The sequence below is a fragment of the Salmo salar genome, chromosome 23 (assembly GCF_965601325.2).
Source record: "Salmo salar chromosome 23, fSalSal1, whole genome shotgun sequence".
NCBI classification, from domain to species: Eukaryota; Metazoa; Chordata; class Actinopteri; order Salmoniformes; family Salmonidae; genus Salmo; species Salmo salar.
Window position 1 is genome coordinate 9,435,684 of NC_138313.1, and position 21,357 is coordinate 9,457,040.

A 21,357-nucleotide genomic window follows, 5' to 3' on the forward strand; every position below is an offset into this window, starting at 1 on the left:
ATTCAAATGTAACCATCCATGTAACCTCCTCTATTAAAACAGACAACATCTGCTATGATCTTGTGGTGGACAAGTACACCGTTCACATAGCCCCAAAAGTAACAGTCACAGAGAGCCCATTTTTAAATACATCCTCAGTGCTGAAACCCCTTAATGTGTTGATGAGACACTGGACTAAACCGAGGGTGCTCACCCTCTCCGTGGAATCAAAGGCAGCCCTCCGGACGGCACACTGACTGGTGGAACCATTAGTGTGCCTCCCAAATGGCGCCCTATTCCCTACACTTAAAAATGTAGGTTGAAGCGGGGAAACAAATAAAGGTTCTTCAGAGCGATACCATAGGGGAACCATTCTAGGTTCTCTGAAGAACCTTACATGGGATGGCTCTTTGAAGAATCACACACTCAACACCTTGTTTTATGCAAATAAGGTGTTGAGCCTTATTTGCATATTTCCCTGGGTGCCTTTCGAGTGAATTTTAGAGCTACCAGTTCCACCCATGACTGTTTGTGTAATAGTTTTTCTTCTATCCCTCTCCTTGAACCAGTAGCACACATCAACAACTGCCTCCCACGAAGCATCGTTACCTATCGCTCCACAAAAGCCTTGCAGAGCAAGGGAAACAACTACTTCAAGGTCTCAGAGCGAGTGACGTCACCGATTTGAAACGCTATTAGCGTGCACCCCGCTAATTAGCTAGCCATTTCACACCGGTTACATTTGCTAGTGATAGAGACATGATTGTTGTATTCATTAAAAGGGCGACTGCACTTCCTGATTAGGCCTCATTTTTCATCTATGTTCATTAAGAAGTGCTAGCAGCCATGACTTAAGGTAAACAAGAGTTGTCTTGGGGGGGGGGGGGGGGGGTTTGATGTGTGTGTGTCTTTGCCATTCAATCACAACAAACAAGGGCAGTATTGAGAACAGTGAAGTAAGCTAAGCTAGCTTTGCTATGGAGAGAACAACGTTGTGAAGATGAGGACTTCTCTCCTGACTGACTCGCCATCTAAAGATGGTCAGTGAATACTTTGTTTAGCCAAGCTGACAGTAGCTATCTAGCAAAGCTTGGTGATAACTGCAGCTGGCTGTCCTATCTAGCTGATATTTATCTGTCAAATCAGTTATGGCAAGATAGCAAGAGCCAGTGTCCAGAATGTGTTTCATAAGACACTCATTCTACAACACATTGCTACGAAAGTAACTGGCAACTTAGTTTCAATGTTCAAATGCGATTTGAATGCCCGGTCTTGAGTCACTCAACTGCACTACAACTGGCTAGTTTTGTCTCGTCTCTTCTTATGTCCATTGTTAGATCTTCCCATGGAGACAAATCACAGAACTAATGTGGGCTACATGTGAACATTGCACAAACATCGCCCAGCTTAAGTGTAGCTACAGTTGAAGTGGGAAGTTTACATACACTTAGGTCGGAGTCATTAAAACTTGTTTTTCAACCACTTCACAAATGTCTTGTTAACAAACTATAGTTTTGGCTAGTCGGTTAGGACATCTACTTTGTGCATGACACAAGTCATTTTTCCAACAATTGTTTACAGACAGATTATTTCACTGTATCACAATTCCAGTGGGTCAGAAGTTTACATACACTAAGTTGACTGTGCCTTTAAACAGCTTGGAAAATTCCAGAAAAGAATGTCATGGCTTTAGAAGCTTCTGATAGGCTAATTGACATAATTTCAGTCAATTGGAGGTGTACATGTGGATGTATTTCAAGGCCTACCTTCAAACTCAGTGCCTCTTTGCTTGACATCATGGGAAAAATCGAACAAAATCAGCCAAGACCTCAGAAAAACATTTGTAGACCTCCACAAGTCTAGTTCATCCTTGGGAGCAATTTCCAAACGCCTGAAGGTACCACGTTCATCTGTGCAAACAATAGTACGCAAGTATAAACCCCATAGGACCACGCAGCCGTCTGTTACGGTCGTCAACAGGAGTGGACCAAAATGCAGCGGGTATATTTATCATCTTCTTATTTATTGAAGGAAAACCACTTAAACAAAACAAACGACGAAAACAGTCCAATAAGGTGCACAGACTATACTGGAAACAACCACCCACAAAACACAAGAGAAAACTAACCTAACTAAATATGGCCTCCAATTAGAGGCAACGACAACCAGCTGACTCTTATCGGAGGTCCTACCAAAACCCCAACATAGAAATAGAAAAACTAGATAAACACATAGAAAATGTAGAACATAAACCAAAATACCCAAACCACACAAAACAAACACCCCCTGCCACGCCCTGACCAAACTACAATAACAAATAACCCCTTTTACTGGTCAGGACGTGACACCGTCATACCGCTCAGGAAGGAGACGCATTCTGTCTCCTAGAGATGAACGTACTTTGGTGCGATAAGTGCAAATCAATCCCAGAACAACAGCAAAGGACCTTGTGAAGATGCTGGAGGAAATGGGTACAAAAGTATCTATATCCACAGTAAAACGAGTCCTATATCGACATAACCTGAAAGGCCGCTCAGCAAGGAAGAAGCCACTGCTCCAAAACCGCCATAAAAAAGCCAGACTTCGGTTTGCAACTGCACATGGGGACAAAGATTGTACTTTTTGGAGAAATGTCCTCTGGTCTGATGAAACAAAAATAGAACTGTTTGGCCATCATGACCATGCAAGAAGGACTGGTGCACTTCACAAAATAGATGACGTCATGAGGAAGGAAAATTATGTGGATATATTGAAGCAACATCTCAAGACATCAGTCAGGAAGTTAAAGCTTGGTCACAAATGGGTCTCCCAGTGGACAATGACCCCAAGCATAAAATGGCTTAGGGACAACAAAGTCAAGGTATTGGAGTGGCCATCACAAAGCCCTGACCTCAATCCTATAGAACCTAAAAAGTGTGTGTGAGTAAGGAGGCCTACAAACCTGACTCAGTTACAACTGTACATCAGCAAAAGAAAATCTATGGATGTGTTCATGTTACAAAAGACAAAACATTTTATGCTGTTGATATGCTTATGAAAGCAGTATGCCTACACTTTACCGAACAAATCAAAAGCAGTTTTGTGTAGAGTACAACTTCAGCTGTCTAACCAGAACTAACATATAAATAGAAATGCCATTCTAAGGTCGATTTGCCCAAATCTTAAGATTTGGCTGTCTAACACACTGACATGCACAGCTTTCCGGGTGAGGTTCTGTCTTCAGTGGTAGATGCAGGTGGGTGGCACCAATGATTTAAATACACAATAAATGACAGATAGGGGGGGGGGTGCTGTGTTAAAGCCACCATGCCTCCATCTTGGCTTTCCCCCACCAATGTAAAATAAGCTTTAGACATGAACTTATTGTCTACAATCGTTTTTTGCCACATTCTATTGCAGACACGTTAATGCATACTTTTAAATTATATGAGCTAAACATAAAAAGTCAGACAAAATAAATGAATAAAATGTCACCTAATATATATTTTTTGGAGATTACTAATGTTTGGGTAACATGGGGTAATTAGCCCCCCTGGGTAACTTAAACTGACAGCATTTTAGCAACATGAAATCGTATTAGAATGTCTTCATATACACCCCCAGGAAGAATATGACACATTTAAAAAAAAAAATTCTGACAACCAAGCATTTAGATATGGTCCTTCTTATGTTTTCATAGAAATTTTGGGAATGACGTAGAGTAAGGCATTTGTGAAAATTCTATAGCAATGTAGAGTGGGAAAGAGGTCTTGCATTTGATCAATTAATAGACACTGCAGTAAATAAAACCGAATAAAAACAACTCTTGTCAAGGACCAGAGTCTACACAGACCGGTGCGCCGTAGCCAATCAGAGCTAGAGTAGGCCTTTATGCAAAGAAGCCATTTGCCAAACGGCCCTGCCACCATTCACTTAACTGGACTGTGTTTACAGGCACTAGCAACAGCGCAACTTTAGATCATTTGAACACATTCGCCAAAAGCCACAAAATACACCAGAATGGATTTCTGCAAATATGTAAATGCCACAGGAGTCCTCTTACACTTGGGAACTTTAGTCCTTTGATCAAACAACCATGAAAAGGTAGGCTCTCTCTCCCTCAGTTATGCACATCAACAACTAATGCTAGGCAGATGAGCTTAAATCTAAATGAGGGAACATTAGATAAACCCTCTCAAACTTTTTCAGCTAGTTGGCCGTCAAAATTGCACTGATAAACGATGGGGAATATTGTGGCCTGCTCGTCCTGCAGCTTGCCTGCCAATGCATGCTTCTTCCAAACAACGTTTTGACAACTGAGTGGCAACTTTCCTGCCCGCCTATTTGATCAATGCCAAATACATTAGATTGACAACTAAGGGGTGTGTTTATAAATTGCCTCCGGTGTATCAGTGCGCTCTGGGTCGCTCGCCGAGTGTTCCGCTCGCCGAGCACACATTGCACTATTGACACTGGACGCTCTGGCCGAGGAGCATGGTTGATCTGAGCATTCCTCACAACGGCAGTCAAGCACCCAAGCTAACTGGCTGAAGTTGGCTAGCTTTCTAGCTACTTCCAGACACAAATGAGAGAACACCTCATTCTGATAATTTTACTCGCCCTAGCATGTATTGCTATTTACATGTTATCTTGAGGTTAGTGACTAACTGTGCTGCTGGCAACAATTGAATTACTTTATTTGCTGACGTTTACTGACACCGTTTACTGTCATATTCAGGGTGTGTTGTGCATTTGTAAATTCACCAATTATTCTGTGCTCTGCCACACAGACGAGAGTGCTCTGAAATCGGTGTAAATGGGAATTTTAATGTTTGTGCATTTCTTATAACTAATTCCTGTGTTCTATTCATGTGCTGTTCTATAAACCAATTTCTGTGTTCATGCAACTGGCTTGATGGTCTAGACTATTACAATTAGCATAAGATGAATTATACCACAGCATTGGTGAATGCTCGTTTCTGATTGGCTAGAAGGGCATTCTAGAATGGATATTGGAAAAAATATCGGGACACTTCGCAATCATGACACAATAAGCTACAGAAAAGCTAAACCGACAACCACACAAACCGAAATTGGATACAATGTAAACGAAGGTCCAACGAGGGAATCATAGCTAGCTAGTTAGCATTTACATGATACATACAAAAGTATGTGGACATGCCTTCAAATTAGTGGATTTGGCTATTTCAGCCACACCCGTTGCTGACAGGTGTATAAAATCGAGCACACCGCCATGCAATCTCCATAGACAAACATTGGTAGAAGAAGGGCCTTACTAAAGAGCTCAGTGACTCTCAATGTGGCACCGTCACGTTATGCCTAAAACAAATGCAATATAGACAAGAACAAATAACAATGAAATGAAATACCCATATAAATAGCTATTCATATTTATTTTTCCACATTATAAACACTTACATATCTGTCTAGGTTGGAACTGTTGCTGTTAAAATATAATAAATCATTTTCATTTTGAACTGGAAAAAACTGATTGATCACATCACACAGATTTAGAACAGAAAACCCAGGCTCAGTTTTTGATAGTGCAACCCAAAGTAACAGTGCAGATGAAAAATGATCAGGCCTACTGTACTGTAGAAAGTATTGTTGAAAAAAAAGTCTAAGTTGGAACTGTTGCTGTTAAAATACAATAAATATGTGTTTATTCTCAACTGGAATAAACGGATTGATCAAATCACACAGGTTGAAGTTTTTAACAAGCATGGTAAGCATTGAGTCTGTTTCTGTACTTGTTTTTTAAGTATGTCAGAGTTGAGAACCCTGACTCGCATAGGTAGCCAGCTAATTAGCTACTAGCTAGTAGAAGTAGCTTTTTCTCTACCACATCTCCGGATTCCTACCGCAAGCTCTGTACCTTTACTCCAGATCATCGAAGCTAGCTAGCTGCTATCCGAGCGGCTACTCCTGGCAAACGTCTCTGTCCCGAAGCAAGCACAAGTTAGCCTGGAGCTAGGTCCATCTCCCGGCTAGCCGAAGAGATCCATCAGACAATTTCTGGGCTTCAGTACCTCTTTTTGCCAATTGGCCTGGTCCCTTTGCTGCCGACACGGAGCCCCGCCGATCCATCACGACTGGTCTGCCAACGTAACCGTCCGAGGGGGTTTCAACAGGCTCTCCCGTTGTGACGTCCCCCTGAGGCCCGCCTGCTAGCCCCGGCCTGCTAGCTATCTGAATCGCCGTGCCTCTAGCTCGCCCTAGCTACTCACTGGACACTATGATCACTCGGCTACACATGCCTCTCCCTAATGTCAATATGCCTTGTCTATTGCTGTTTTGGTTAGTGACTTTTGTCTTTATCACTGTAGAGCCTCCAGCCCTGCTCAATATGCCTTAGCTAGCCCTTTTGTTCCACTCCCCACACATGCGGTGACCTCACCTGGCTTAAATGGTGCCTCTAGAGACAAAACCTCTCTCTTCGTCACTCAAAGCCTAGGCTTACCTCCACTGTACTCACATCCTACCATACCCTTGTCTGTACATTATGCCTTGAATCTACGCCCAGAAATCGGCTCCTTTTACTCTCTGTTCCGAACGCACTAGATGACCAGTTCTTTTAGCCTTTAGCCGTACTCTTATCCTACTCCTCCTCTGTTCCTCTGGTGATGTAGAGGTTAACCCAGGCCCTGCAGCCCCCAGCATCACTCCCATTCCCCAGGTGCTCTCATTTGTTGACTTCTGTAACCGTAAATGCATTGGTTTCATGCATATTAACATTAGAAGCCTCCTCCCTAAGTTTGTTTTATTCACTGCTTTAGCACACTCCGCCAACCCGGATGTTCTAGCCGTGTCTGAATCCTGGCTTAGGAAGGCCACCCTTCAAATCCTGACATTTCCATCCCTAACTATAACATTTTCCGACAAGATAGAACTGCCAAAGGGGGCGTAGTTGCAATCTACTGCAGAGTTAGCCTGCAGAGTTCTGTCATACTATCCAGGTCTGTGCCCAAACAATTCGAGCTTCTACTTTTAAAAATCCACCTTTCCAGAAACAAGTCTCTCACCGTTGTCACTTGTTATAGTCCCCCTTCAGCCCCCAGCTGTGCCCTGGACACCATATGTGAATTGATTGCCCCCCATCTATCTTCAGAGTTTGTACTGTTAGGTGACCTAAACTGGGACATGCTTAACACCCCAGCCGTCCTACAATCTAAGCATGATGCCCTCAATCTCACACAAATTATCAAGGAACCTACCAGGTACAACCCTAAATCCGTAACTATGGGCACCCTCTTAGATATCATCCTGACCAACTTGCCCTCTAAATACACCTCTGCTGTCTTCAACTAGGATCTCAGCGATCACTGCCTCATTGCCTGCATGTGTCATGGGTCCGCAGTCAAACGACCACCCCTCATCACTGTCAAACGCTCCCTAAAACACTTCAGCGAGCAGGCCTTTCTAATTGACCTGGCCCGGTTATCCTGGAAGGATATTGACCTCATCCCATCAGTAGAGGATGCCTGGTTGCTCTTCTAAAGTGCTTTCCTCTCCATCTTAAATAAGCATGCCCCATTCATTTAAAAAAAAAAACTAAGAACAGATATAGCCCTTGATTCACACCAGACTTGACTGCCCTTGACCAGCACAAAAACATCCTGTGGCGTTCTGCAATAACATCGAATAGCCCGCGCGATATTCAACTTTTCAGGGAAGTCAGGAACCAATATACTCAGTCAGTTAGGAAAGCTAAGGCTAGCTTTTTCAAACAGAAATTTGCTTCCTGTAGCACTAATTCCAAAAAGTTTTGGGACACTGTAAAGTCCATGGAGAATAAGAGCACCCTCTCCCAGCTGCCCACTGCACTGAGGATAGGAAACATTGTCACCACCGACAAATCCACGATTATCGATAATTTCAATAAGCCTTTTTCTACGGCTGGCCATGCTTTCCACCTGGCTACCCCTACCCTGGCCAACATCTCAGCACCCCCTGCAGCAACTTGCCCACTAAGCAATCTGGTTTCCGAGCTGGTCATGGGTGCACCTCAGCCGCGCTCAAGGTCCTAAACGATATCATAACCGCCATCAATTAAAGACAGTACTGTGCAGCCGTCTTCACTGACCTGGCCAAGGCTTTTGACGCATTCTTATCGGCAGACTCAATAGCCTTGGCTTCTCAAATGACTGCCTCGCCTGGTTCACCAACTACTTCTCAGATAGAGTTCAGTGTGTCAAATTGGAGGGCCTGTTGTCCGGACCTCTGGCAGTCTCTATGGAGGTGCCACAGGGTTCAATTCTTGGGCCGACTCTTTTCTCTGCATATATCAATGATGTCGCTCTTGCTGCTGGTGATTCTCTGACCCACCTCTATGCAGATGACACCATTCTGTATACATCTGGCCCTTCTTTGGACACTGTGCTAACAAACCTCCAAACGAGCTCAACGCCAGACAACACTCCTTCCGTGGCCTCCAACTGCTTTTAAATGCTAGTAAAACTAAGTGCATGCTCTTCAACCGATTGCTGTCCGCACCCTCCCGCCCGACTAGCATCACTACTCTGAACGGTTCTGACCTAGAATATGTGAACAACTACAAATACCTAGGTGTCTGGTTAGACTGTAAACTCTCCTTCCAGACTCACATTAAGCATCTCCAATCCAAAATTAAATCTAGAATCGGCTTCCTATTTCGCAACAAAGCCTCCTTCACTCATGCTGCCAAACATACCCTCGTAAAACTGATTATCCTACCGATCCTTGACTTCGGCGATGTCACTTACAAAATAGCCACCAACACTCTACTCAGCAAACTGGATGTAGTCTATCACAATGCCATTTGTTTTGTCACCAAAGCCCCATATACAACCCACCACTGCGACCTGTATGCTCTCGTTGGCTGGCCCTCGCTACATATCCGTCCCCAAACCCACTGGCTCCAGGTCACCTATAAGTCTTTGCTAGGTAAAGCCCCGCCTTATCTCAGCTCACTGGTCACCATAGCAACACCCACCCGTAGCACGCGCTCCAGCAGGTATATTGCACTGGTCATCCCTAAAGCCAACACTTCCTTTGGCAGCCTTTCCTTCTAGTTCTCTGCTGTCAATGACTGGAATGAATTGCAAAAATCTCTGAAGCTGGAGTCTTATATCTCCCTCTCTAACTTTAAGCATCAGCTGTCAGAGCAGCTTACCGATCACTGGACCTGTACACAGCCAATCTGTAAATAGCACACCCATCTACCTCATCACCATATTATTACTTACCCTCTTGCTCTTTTGCACCCCAGTATCTCTACTTGTACATCATCATCTGCACATCAATCACTCCAGTATTAATGTTAAATTGTAATTATTTTCCCTCTATGGCCTATTTATTGCCTACCTCCCTATTCTTCTCCATTGTACATAAATAGAAAAATCTTTATTTTCTATTGTGTTATCGACTGTAAGTTTGTTTATGTGTAACTGTGTTGTTTTTGTCGCACTGCTTTGCTTTATCTTGGCCAGGTCGCAGTTGTAAATGATAACTTGTTCTCAACTGGCCTACCTGGTTAAATAAAGGTGGGTGAAAAAAAATAAGAATAAAAATTGTCTGTCCTACCGAGTTCCAAACTACCTCTGGAAGCAACGTCAGCACAAGAATAGTTAGTCGGGAGCTTCGTGAAATGGGTTTCCACGGCCAATCAGCCGCACACAAGCCTAAGATCACCATGCGCAATGCCAAGCATCGGCTGGAGGGGTGTACAGCTCGCCGTCATTGTACTCTGGAGCAGTCGAAATGCGCTCTATGGAGTGCCGAATCACTCACAAAAGAATCTGGGTTTGACGAATGCCAGAAGAACACTGCTTGCCTGAATGCATAATACCAACTGTAAAGTTTGGTGGAGGAGGAATAATGGTCTGGGGCTGTTTTTCATAGTTTGGGCAAGACCCCTTAGGGATATCTTAATGTTACAGCATACAAATAAATTCTAGATGATTCTGTGTTTCCAACTTTGTGGCAACAGTTTGGGAAAGGCCCTTTCCTGTTTCAGCATGACAATGCCCCCATGCACAAAGCGAGGTCCATTCACTTTTGGGATGAATTGGAATGCCAACTGTGAGTCAGGCCAAATCACCCAAAATCAGTGCCCGACATCACTAATGCTCTTGTGACTGAATGGAAATAAGTGTTCCAACATCTAGTGGAACGCCTTACCAGAAGAGTGAAGGCTGTTATAGCAGCAAAGGGGGAACCAACTCCATATTAATGGCCATGATTTTTAATGGCCATGATGTTCGACAAGCAGATGTCCACATACATTTGGTCATGTAGTGTATTTGTCTTTTCAGATTTTTTTTTTAGGAGCATCTGATGACCTAACGTGGTGAGTGATGAAAATGAATTTCTCTAGTCCCTACTGTTGCAGTCATGATGCAAGTGGTGCTATGCTCTCAAATCCACCCATGTTTCTAGTTTAACCAGCGGTTTTCAGCAACTGGTCTTTTTTATTTGGTTATCATATTGGCAGGTTTGCTAGCAACAAACTATACTTAACAAAAATGTCAACGATTTTACCAATTTCAACGATTTTATTAAGTTCCAGTTCATATAAGGAAATCAGTCATTTGAAATAAATAAATTATGCCCTAATCTATGGATTTCACATGACTGGGCAGGGGTGCAACCATGGGTGGGCCTGGGAGGGCATAGGCCCACCCACTGGGGAGCCAGTCCCAGCCAATCAGAATTAGTTTTTCACCACAAAAGGGCTTTATTACAGACATAAATACTCCTCAGTTTCATCAACTGTCCGGGTAGCTGGTCTCAGACAATCCCGCAGGTGAAGAAGCTGTCACACCCTGATCTGTTTCATCTGTCTTTGTGCTTGTCTCCACCCCCTTCCAGGTGTCGCCCATTATCCCCTGTGTATTTAGACCTGTGTTCTGTTTGTCTGTTGCCAGTTTGTTTTGTTTGTGAAACCAACCAGTGTTTGTTCCCCTGCTCCTGTCTGTTTCTTGCTCCTGTCTCTGAGTCCTACACGGTTTTGACCATTCTGCCCGACCTGAGCCTGCCTGTCGTTCTATACCTTGCCCCACCTCACTGGATTATTGACCCCTGCCTGCCCTGACCCAGAGACTGCATGCCGTTCTGGACCCTTTGCACCCTCTCTGGATTACTGACCCCTGCCTGCCTTTGACCTGTCGTTTGCCTGCTCCTGTATAAGAAATACACATTTGTTTCTTCGACACTGTCTGCATCTGGGTCATACCTGAAACGTGATAGAAGCCAGATGTGGAGGTCCTGGGCTGGCATGCTTACATGTGGTCTGCGGTTGTGAGGCCGGTTGGACGTACTGCCAAATTCTCTAAAACTACGTTGGAGGCGGCTTATGGTAGAGAAATTAATATTAAATTCTCTGGCAACAGCTCTGGTGGACATTCCTGCAGTCAGCATGCCAATTGCACACTCCCTCAAAACTTGAGACATCTGTGGCATTGGTTGTGTGAAACTGCACATTTTAGAGTGGCCTTTTGTCCCCAGCTCAAGGTGCACTAGTGTAATGATAATGCTATTTAATTAGCTTATTGATATGCCAGGTGGATGGATTATATTGGCAAAGGAGAAATGCTCACTAACATGAATGTAAAGAACTTTGTGCACAAAATTTGAGAAAATACGTTTTTTGGGGTTCTGGCTGCAGAGGTTGTGACTGTGTAGCCGTAACATTAGCTAGTTGGCTAGCTAGCTAGCTTGCAAGGGATAAAAACATTGCCACTGAACATGGCAACGGAACATAAAGAACAAATGACTGGGTCACGTCCATAAATATCGAACTAATCGAACGAACAACTGGGTTGCGTCTCTAGCAACCAAAAGATGAGAAAGTATGAATTCGCTTATAACAATGAAAATAACGATTTTGCTTATATTTCTGTCAGTAAATGTGTGCTTTAGTATTGTTTTCTTTGGCAACAGTGTTTTTTTTAAACCTTTATTTAACTAGGCAAGTCCGTTAAGAACAAATTCTTATTTACAATGACGGCCTACCCCAGACGACGCTGAGCGAATTGTGCGCCGCCCTATGGGACTCCCAAATGGCCGGATGTGATGCAGCCTGGATTCGAACCAGGGACTGCAGTGACGTCTCTTGCACTGAGATGCAGTGCCTTAGACCGCTGCTCCACTCAGGAGCATAAGTGGGATAAATGCCCCCGTTCTGTACAAAAATTAACTCGGGTCCTCCTCGCCCCGCTGCGTCGTCTATTATTTCCAAGGTAATGTACAGAACGTCGGTGTTTTTCCCTTACTTAATCTATGTGCTAACAATGAAATGCTTACTTACTGGCCCTTCCCAACAATACAGAGAATTTTTTTTTGAAATAATAGAAAAATAATAACACAAAGAATAAATACACAATGAGTAATGATAACTTGGCTACTGTATATACAAGGGTACCAGTACTGAGTAGATGTGCAGAGGTACGAGGTAATTGAGATAGATATGTACATACACAGTGCATTCGGAAAGTATTCAGACCCCTTGACTTTTTCCACATTTTGTTACATTACAGCCTTATTCTAAAATCAATCTACACACAACACCCCATAATGTCAAAGCGAAAACATTTTTTTTTTTAATTTTGGGGCAAATTTTTTAAAATACAATAAAAAAAACAACCTTATTTACATAAGTATTTAGACCCTTTGCTATGAAACTAGAAATTGAGCTCAGGTACATCCTGTTTCCATTGATCATCCTTGAGATGTTTCTACAACTTGATTGTAGATAAATTAAATTGATTGGACATGATTTGGAAAGGCATACACCTGTCAATATAAGGTCCCACAGTTGACAGTGCATGTCAGAGCAAAAACCAAACAATGAGGTTGAAGGAATTGTCCGTAGAGCTCCAAAACAGGACTGTGCCGAGGCACAGATCTGGGGAAGGGTACCAAAACATCCCTGCAGCATTGAAGGTCCCCAAGAACACAGTGGCCTCCTTCATTCTTAAATGGAAGAAGTTTGGGACCACCAAGACTCTTCCTAGAGCTGGCCACCAGGCTAAACTGAGCTATCGGGGGTCACGATGGTCACTCTGACAGAGCTCCAGTTCCTCTGTGGAGATGGGAAAACCTTCCAGAAGGACAATACTCTCTGCAGCACTGCACAAATCTGGCCTTTATGGTAGAGTGGCCAGACGGAAGCCACTCCTCAGTAAAATGGCACATGACAGCCCGCTGGGAGTTTGCCAAAAGGCACCTAAAGACTCTCAGAATGAAACCAAGATTGAACTCTTTGACCTGAATGCCAAGCATCACGTCTGGAGAAAACATGGCACCATCCCTACGGTGAAGCATGGTGGTGACAGCATCATGCTGTGGGGATGTTTTTCAGAAGTAGGGACTGGGAGACTAGTCAGGAAAGGGAAAGATGAACGGAGCAAAGTACAGAAAGATCCTTGATGAAAACTTGCTCCAGGGCACTCAGGACCTCAGACTGGGACCAAGGTTCACCTTCCAACAGGACAATGACCCTAAGTACACAGCCAAGACAACGCTGGAGTGGCTTCGGGACAAGTCTCTGAATGTCCTTGAGTGGCCCAGCCAGATGCCGGACTTGAACCCGATCGAACATCTCTGGAGAGACCTGAAAATAGCTGTGCAGCGATGCTCCCCATCCAACCTGACAGAGCTTTTGAGGATCTGCAGAGAAGAATGGGAAAAACTCCCCAAATACAGGTGTGCCAAGCTTGTAGCGTCATACTCAAGAAGACTTGAGGCTGTAATCGCGGCCAAAGGTGCTTCAACAAAGTACTGAATAAAGGGTCTCAATACTTGTGTAAATGCCATATTTCCATTTTTTTTTGTTTATACATTTGGTAACATTTCTAAAAACCTGTTTTTGCTTTGTCATTATGGTGTATTGTGTGTAGATTGTTTTTTTTCCCTCGTCAATCTAATCCATTTTAGAATAAGACTTTAAAGTAACAAAATGTGGAATAAGTTAAGGTGTCTGAATATGTTCCAAATGCACTGTAGGTAGGGATAAAGTGACTAGGCAGCAGGATAGACAGTAAACAGTAACAAACTATTTTAAAAACCAACCTACAATAGAGTTCGCTGGGAAATATGACAATGATGGGCGTGGTTTTGATTCCACTCTGGTTATTAACACCAACACTGCGGTTATTTTACACCACTGAGTGATAATTTAACACCTGAATCAACACTAGAAATGTTACACTGAAAAAGCAACACTAATTAACACTGGCCAATGTGCTGTGTGTTATGAAAGGGAAACATCTGCAGCCTCAGTGCAGTAAGCCTACTTTCTGCTATGGGCCTTATTCAAAACTAGTGCACTAAATAGGGAATAGGGTGCCATTTGGGACTTATGCATAATTACGTGCGAGGTGGGACTTGTGATCTTTTTTATTCTGTACTTCATTTTCTATCCCACCATTTAAAACGCAACAGGAATATGGATTGCTATGAAGATCCATCTTTAAAAAAAATCTCCCAGGCCCATAAATTATCCAACTTAGGTCCATATAGGGGATGAGGCGTGGATGGGGAGGCACAAGTGGATCTCTTTCATTGCCTATACCCTCCGTCAGCAGCCCCAGCCTCGACCCTGGCTGTGAAGTGTCGGGACTAATTGAATCGACTGCTCTTTGGAGCTGAAAATGGGGGAGAAAGAAGAAAAAGAAGCAGGCCTACACTTGTTATCTTGTGAACCCCTCAAACATGTAAAAGATAGGAATCTCTTGCATGTCAGCAGTATGAGATGGAATTAACAATAGATTTTTTTTATTGTTGCAGAAGGTCGTTAGGGCTGATAGACAGGGGTAATTATGGAAATGATCTCCCCGGTTCTGCAGAATGTTTTCCCGCTTCCATACGGACTGGAGAGCCATTCAATCAGCCGCTCTCGTGGGAAAGTTCAGCCATAACTGCAAGTGTACCAGCAAAATCTAATTAAGCAGAGATTTCATTAGTATTTATAGCCTAAAGGAATTTGTAAAAGTACAGAGCCAGTGAAGTTATATGGAACTGAATAGAGTATAATTATTGGTTAATGACAAAGGCCATAGAAGACATACACATGGGTGTTGAATGGATCATTGAATGGTGTTCAGAATTAACAAAAATTCAGGAGAGGGCCAGACTTGAAAGCAACAGTTAACTAGTTGCCTTGAACGCAGCTCGATAGCAACTCAACAAGCACCAGCTGCTACAAATTGACAATCAGCCTCCATGCCTGTTTGCAACACTTTAACTAGTTGACTTGAACAGAGCTCCTCAACAAGCATCAGCTCATTGCTAATCAGCCTCCACACCTGTCCTCACTCTCCTTAATCACAACTACCGCCTTACTTAAACCTGGGGCGGCTAGGTAGCCAGCCTGGTGGTTAAGCGCAATGGATCAGTAACTGATTCAACTAGGTGAAAAATCTGTCTCTCTGCCCTTGAGCAAACCCTAATTGGTACTGTAAGGCATTCTGGATAAGAGCATCTGCTAAACAATTTACATTTTAAATGTAGTCATTATTTCAAACAGTTGCTACTCACGTTTCTATTGGACAGATTTAAGGTAGGTCCCTCCGTTTGCTCAACCTGTCCAATAGAAACACTAGTTTTTTCGTCGCGAAATGGAACTGTTTGAAGTAAAGATTACAACCCTGACCAAACTAACAGTCCTCTCTTTTGCTTTGAAGGACACTGCATTACTAGCCTTAGGCTCCTCATGGTCAATCTGACATTGCAGTGGCTGTACAGAAGTCGAAGAACTCATACTTCTTGTGCTTAGGAGCGCTGTCCTACACATCCAATAAATTGGTCTGCACCGCACCACTCGTAGTGATTCAGGGCTAATCTTGATAGCCATCCAGCTAATTACAAACAACTAGCTAAACGAAAAGACAAGACCTTACCTCTTCTGAGATGTGGAGTCCGTTTCCTGGTGCTTGACATAAGAGCTCACCCAATGTTGAGGTAGAAATAGGAGTATAATGCTTGTATGGATGTCAACCCCAATACATGTTCATGTCATCAATCAACTGCATTACAGTTAAAAACTACATTGACTACCAACACCTATTTCTGTATGCTAGCTATGCTACCAGCTTATATGAATGGGAGTTAGCATTTAGCAGTCATTTTTAAATCTGAAAAACTTCTAAATGTTACGCAGCAAAAACAGCCAAATATATCCAAATCGGATTTTAGTAATGTCGTTGTGGGCCTGATACAATACATCAATCATGACGGATTTGACAAATATCCACTGTTAGATGAAATTTGTTCAATGTGAGCCAATCCAGCATCTTTCTATCCTATGGTCTGCATTCTTTTTTTTCTTTTTAAGTTTATTTAACTCCATTGAGTTCTTTACCACATCTATCTCCATTACCTTCCCGATCTCTTTCCAGGAGATTAAACAAATTGTTGTGTCTTTGAAATGCCTACAAAAGGTATCATAAAGATGTTTTTTGATTTGTAAACTTGTTCTGATAGCCTTTACACAAAATTATCTATCGTTGTTAAGGAAGTGAGTTCCTGTTTATACAGGAGTTTGTGTTTGTTTATAAAGCATTTATCACCAATACGTCCCCGATCTCTTTCCAGGAGTTCAAATTCATTTTTGTGTCTTTGAAATGCCTACACAAGGCATCATAAATGTTTTTTTATTTGTAAACTTGTTCTGATAGCCCTTCCACAAAATGACCCATGTTTGTTGTCATGGAAGTGAGTTTGTGGTTATACAGGATGTAAGGGCATTTATTAGTCTTTATTTGAAAACATTTTAATCAAAATGCATAGGCTAAGCCTATCTATGTTTTCACCCTGATGTTCATCCATATTTTTGCCAAAATGCAGATCAGGATCTCAAGCTCATCAAACGTTGAAAATAATACTCATTTGATTTACATTGAAACATGCAGCCTTGAAAATTAAAATGTTAGCCATGTCTGACTTTTAGTGGCGATCTGTCATTCACCTGTTTTGAGCCCCACATTCCTTGCAAAACAAAATTCTAATAAAAAATGTGAGAGGAGGGGCTCGCCTGTTTTGCATGTTATTTTGGCATTAATACATGTCACATATCAGTTTACTAACAATGTAAAAAATATATATATACACTACCGTTGAAAAGTTTGGGGTCACTTAGAAATGTCCTTGTTTTTGAAAGAAAGGCTAATTTTTTTGTCCATCAAAATAACATCAAATTGATCAGAAATACAGTGTAGACATTGTTAATGTTGTAAATGACTATTGTAGCTGGAAACTGCAGATATTTTATGGAATATCTACATAGGCGTACAGAGGCCCATTATCAGCAACCATCACTCCTGTGTTCCAATGGCACGTTATGTTAGCTAATCCAAGTTTATCATTTTAAAAGTCTAATTGATCATTAGAAAACCCTTTTGCAATTTTGTTAGCACAGCTGAAAACTGTTGTTTCTGATTAAAGAAGCAATAAAACTGGCCTTCTTTAGACAAGTTGAGTATCTGGAGCATCAGCATTTGTGGATCCGATTACAGGCTCAAAATGGCCAGAAACAAAGCACTTTCTTCTGAAACTCGTCAGTCTATTCTTGTTCTGAGAAACGAAGGCTATTCCATGCGAGAAATTGCCAAGAAACTGAAGATCTCGTACAACGCTGTGTACTACTCCCTTCACAGAACAGTGCAAACTGTCTCTAACCAGAATAGGAAAAGGTGTGGGAGGCCCCGGTGCACAACTGAGCAAGAGGACAAGAACATTAGAGTGTCTAGTTTGAGAAACAGATGCCTCACAAGTCCTCAACTGGCAGCTTCATTAAATAGTACCCACAAAACACCAGTCTTAACGTCAACAGTGAAGAGGCGACTCCGGGATGCTGGCCTTCTACGTTTTGAACGGTCATCCAACTAGGAATTGTAAATCCGGCCTCTTTCAAGAGCCAAGGCCTGAAGATCAATGACATCATCATGATTCGACCTTGTTTTTTTCAGAGTTCCCAGTTATTTTGAAAGCACCATAAATCCAGAGAATGACAGAAGTTGATGACAAAATTAGCCTACGAAGGACCGCCGCACCACCTTCCTGTTCAAGTGAGCACAGCACAACAATGTGAGTCTAAAAATGTATTGTATGCTGCTGCATAAATTATGTAATATGCCAGGAAGATATCTATACTGTAGCTAAGAATGTAATACGAAGTGTATGTTGTGTAGTAAGATGTTAGTGTGCCTCACCCTAATAATTTGGTCTATTTACTTCTCTTAATTTCGCCTACTGTTCTGACTGTTCTACTGTAGCCTATAACCTGTTTAGAGAAATGTCATCGAGTAATGTAAGAGCTTTCATTGTTTACTTATATGCCCCCTTTATTTATCCTACAGTTCTGACTTTGTGTACAGGGAGAACACTGTAAGAATGGCCCATGTTCTGAATTCTGTCTCTGTTTTATTTTTTTTAATTATTTTTTTGTCTCTGTTCATTTCAAAAGTGCTGAACAAATATTATATTATAAATACAAATATTGACTACGTCCGTCTTAGCTCACTCATTAAAGTCTTAATCGAAATTATGGATTGCCTCTTATCCGCTTGTCATACCCTTATGCCATAGTTTGTACATCTCAATTAGAAACCACATTTGTTTAAGCAAGTCAGCCATATCAGCTATGTTTTTTAAAGGCAGTAAATTAGGCTGAATGAACTGTTTTGCTGCCAGACAAGGCTCTGCTGACAGCCAGGTGTAGCAGTGGTAAGATGTTGGGACTGCTGTTGGGACAGCTTTATGTAGGTCGTTTGTGGGCACCGTTTGTCACCATTATAGTGCAATTAATGTATTGTTTAGTGTTGTGTAGTGGCTTTGCTGGCATACATCCCACTTATTTTATTTTTTTGCCCCACCAAGATTTACATGCTGAAATCGCACTGCTGACTTTACAATAATATTTTATCTAATTTGACAATTTTGGGCCTCTACAGTCATTATTAACTGGTTTTGGAGCCAGGAGAATCCGGGAAAATATGGCATATAGGTGCATCAATAGACAAGAGGAGATTGAGTTCAAGGGTCAGTAAACGTACAATGATGAATATGCTACATTCATGCTAAAGAATGACAGTTTCCTTTAAACTGATACTTTGGGATTTTGGTAATGGGAACCTCTATCCACTTCCCCAGAGTCAGATTAACTTGTGGATACCATGTCTATGTCTCTGTGTCCAGTATGAAGGAAGTTAGAGGTAGTTTCAAGAGCTAATGCTAGTAGATAGCCATAGACTTCCAGTCATTGCGCTAACGCTAGTTAGCATTGGCTCTCAAAACTACCTATAACTTCGTTCATTCTGGACATAGAGACATAAACATAGTATCCACGAGTTCATCCATCTGACTCTGGGGAAGTAGATAAAGGGCTTCATTGTCAAAATCCCAAAGTATCGCTTTGACATAAATTACAGGTAATTGTTGTTTTATCTTTGGTGGCCTAATAGTGATTATAGAGACATTGTCTCAAATGCAAGCATTAAAATGAGCACAGACAGCATGCAATAGGGTAGCCTATCTTCGATATAAATATCCAAGTGGGGTTATGGATTTGTGTTGGTAGATTCCATTTCTCATGTTGCAATCACCCCATGTATAAATGTAATCAGATTAGTATAGCCCTAGTCACTGCAATGGGATAGCCAAAAATATTCTATCAAAACGACACCACTAATCCAATAACTACCAAACTTCCACATAAACCTAAAAATGTGTGACCATGGCCAACTTGTATTTTATTTCCATGATTTAATTATTATTTTGACCTTTTTTTATATCATTTTTTGGACAAGTTTAACAATTAGGCTATTCGTTGCCAAGAGGATGTAGTATTTGGTCATTATTTATGTTGCATGGGAAATATTATTGGTCATTTTCAATTCATGGTTTTCCCCAAAAGATCATACTGTCCAAAACGGCATGCCTGCAATTCAACATTAGATACATGGCTGGCTGTCTTTCATTTTTATGCAAATAATTGTCTGTTGAAAACTTTGATTTCAATGTCGTGTTTTTGAGTTACAATATCCATCGACAGATCGGTTCTAGGTAGCTGCGCTCCTATCCAAGGTGGTGCGAGATGTGATTAATCGTATTGCGTAGCCTATTAGGCTTACACAGGTCATTTGTGGTGTTTACAACCTAAACCATGGTACTCAAATAACACGTTCTGGTCGTGCTAATGTGCAACTTCAGCCCTCATCTAAATGGCAATAAAACCTAGAAACCGGGTGCGCATTGCACATACTTAATAAGACACATTGGCATGTTAATCCAGCTCACATTTAGCAGGAGGTGTCAATGGGGAACTCCGTGGGCACCCACACAGAGCACATTCCGTTGGTTGTATTCTATTATAAACTGGGTTGTTTGAGACCTGAATGATGATTGGCTGACTGCCGTGGTATATCAGACCGTGTACCGTGGGTATGACAGAACATGTATTTTAACTGCTCTAATTATGTTGGTAACCAGTTTATAATAGCAATAAGGCACCTCGGGGGTTTGTGATATATGGCCAATATACCACGGCTAAGGGCTGTGTCCAGGCACTCCGCGTTGCGTCGTGCATAAGAAAAGCCCTTAGCCGTGGTACATTGGCCATATAGCACACCCCCTCGGCCTTATTGCTTAAGTAGCTATCTTGGAAATGTGAAGACAAAAACAAAAGCTAATGCGTTATGAAACAAAACAACAAGATTTCAATAATAATTTAAGCTATTTTTTGGGGGGTTGAACACATTATTTAGATACAAGATGGACCTAACTGTAATAGAATAGCCTAATGTCGATGCAAAGTTATTTATAATGGATATAATGTGTGAATTGCATGGTTTATCATAGGCCTACTGTTTTTCTCAAAATATGCCTACCAATGAATGAACAACCTCACTTGAAATATCAAGACAGATTTCACTGAAATATGTCATGCATAGGCTTCAGTTACTGTATTGTTTTTAGCCTAATTGTTTCTATGAGTTAGCTAGCTAGTCTCAGTCTGGACGCAGACACTGTTACATTAGGTAGCTAGCTAGCTACAGTGAGGGAAAAAAGTATTTGATCCCCTGCTGATTTTGTACGTTTGCCACTGACAAAGAAATGATCAGTCTATCATTTTAATGGTAGGTTTATTTGAACAGTGAGAGACAGAATAACAACAACAAAAATCCAGAAAAATGCATGTCAAAAATGTTATAAATTGATTTGCATTTTAATGAGGGAAATAAGTATTTGACCCCCTCTCAATCAGAAAGATTTCTGGCTCCCAGGTGTATTTTATACAGATAACGAGCTGAGATTAGGAGCACACTCTTAAAGGGAGTGCTCCTAATCTCAGTTTGTTACCTGTATAAAAGACACCTGTCCACAGAAGCAATCAATCAATCA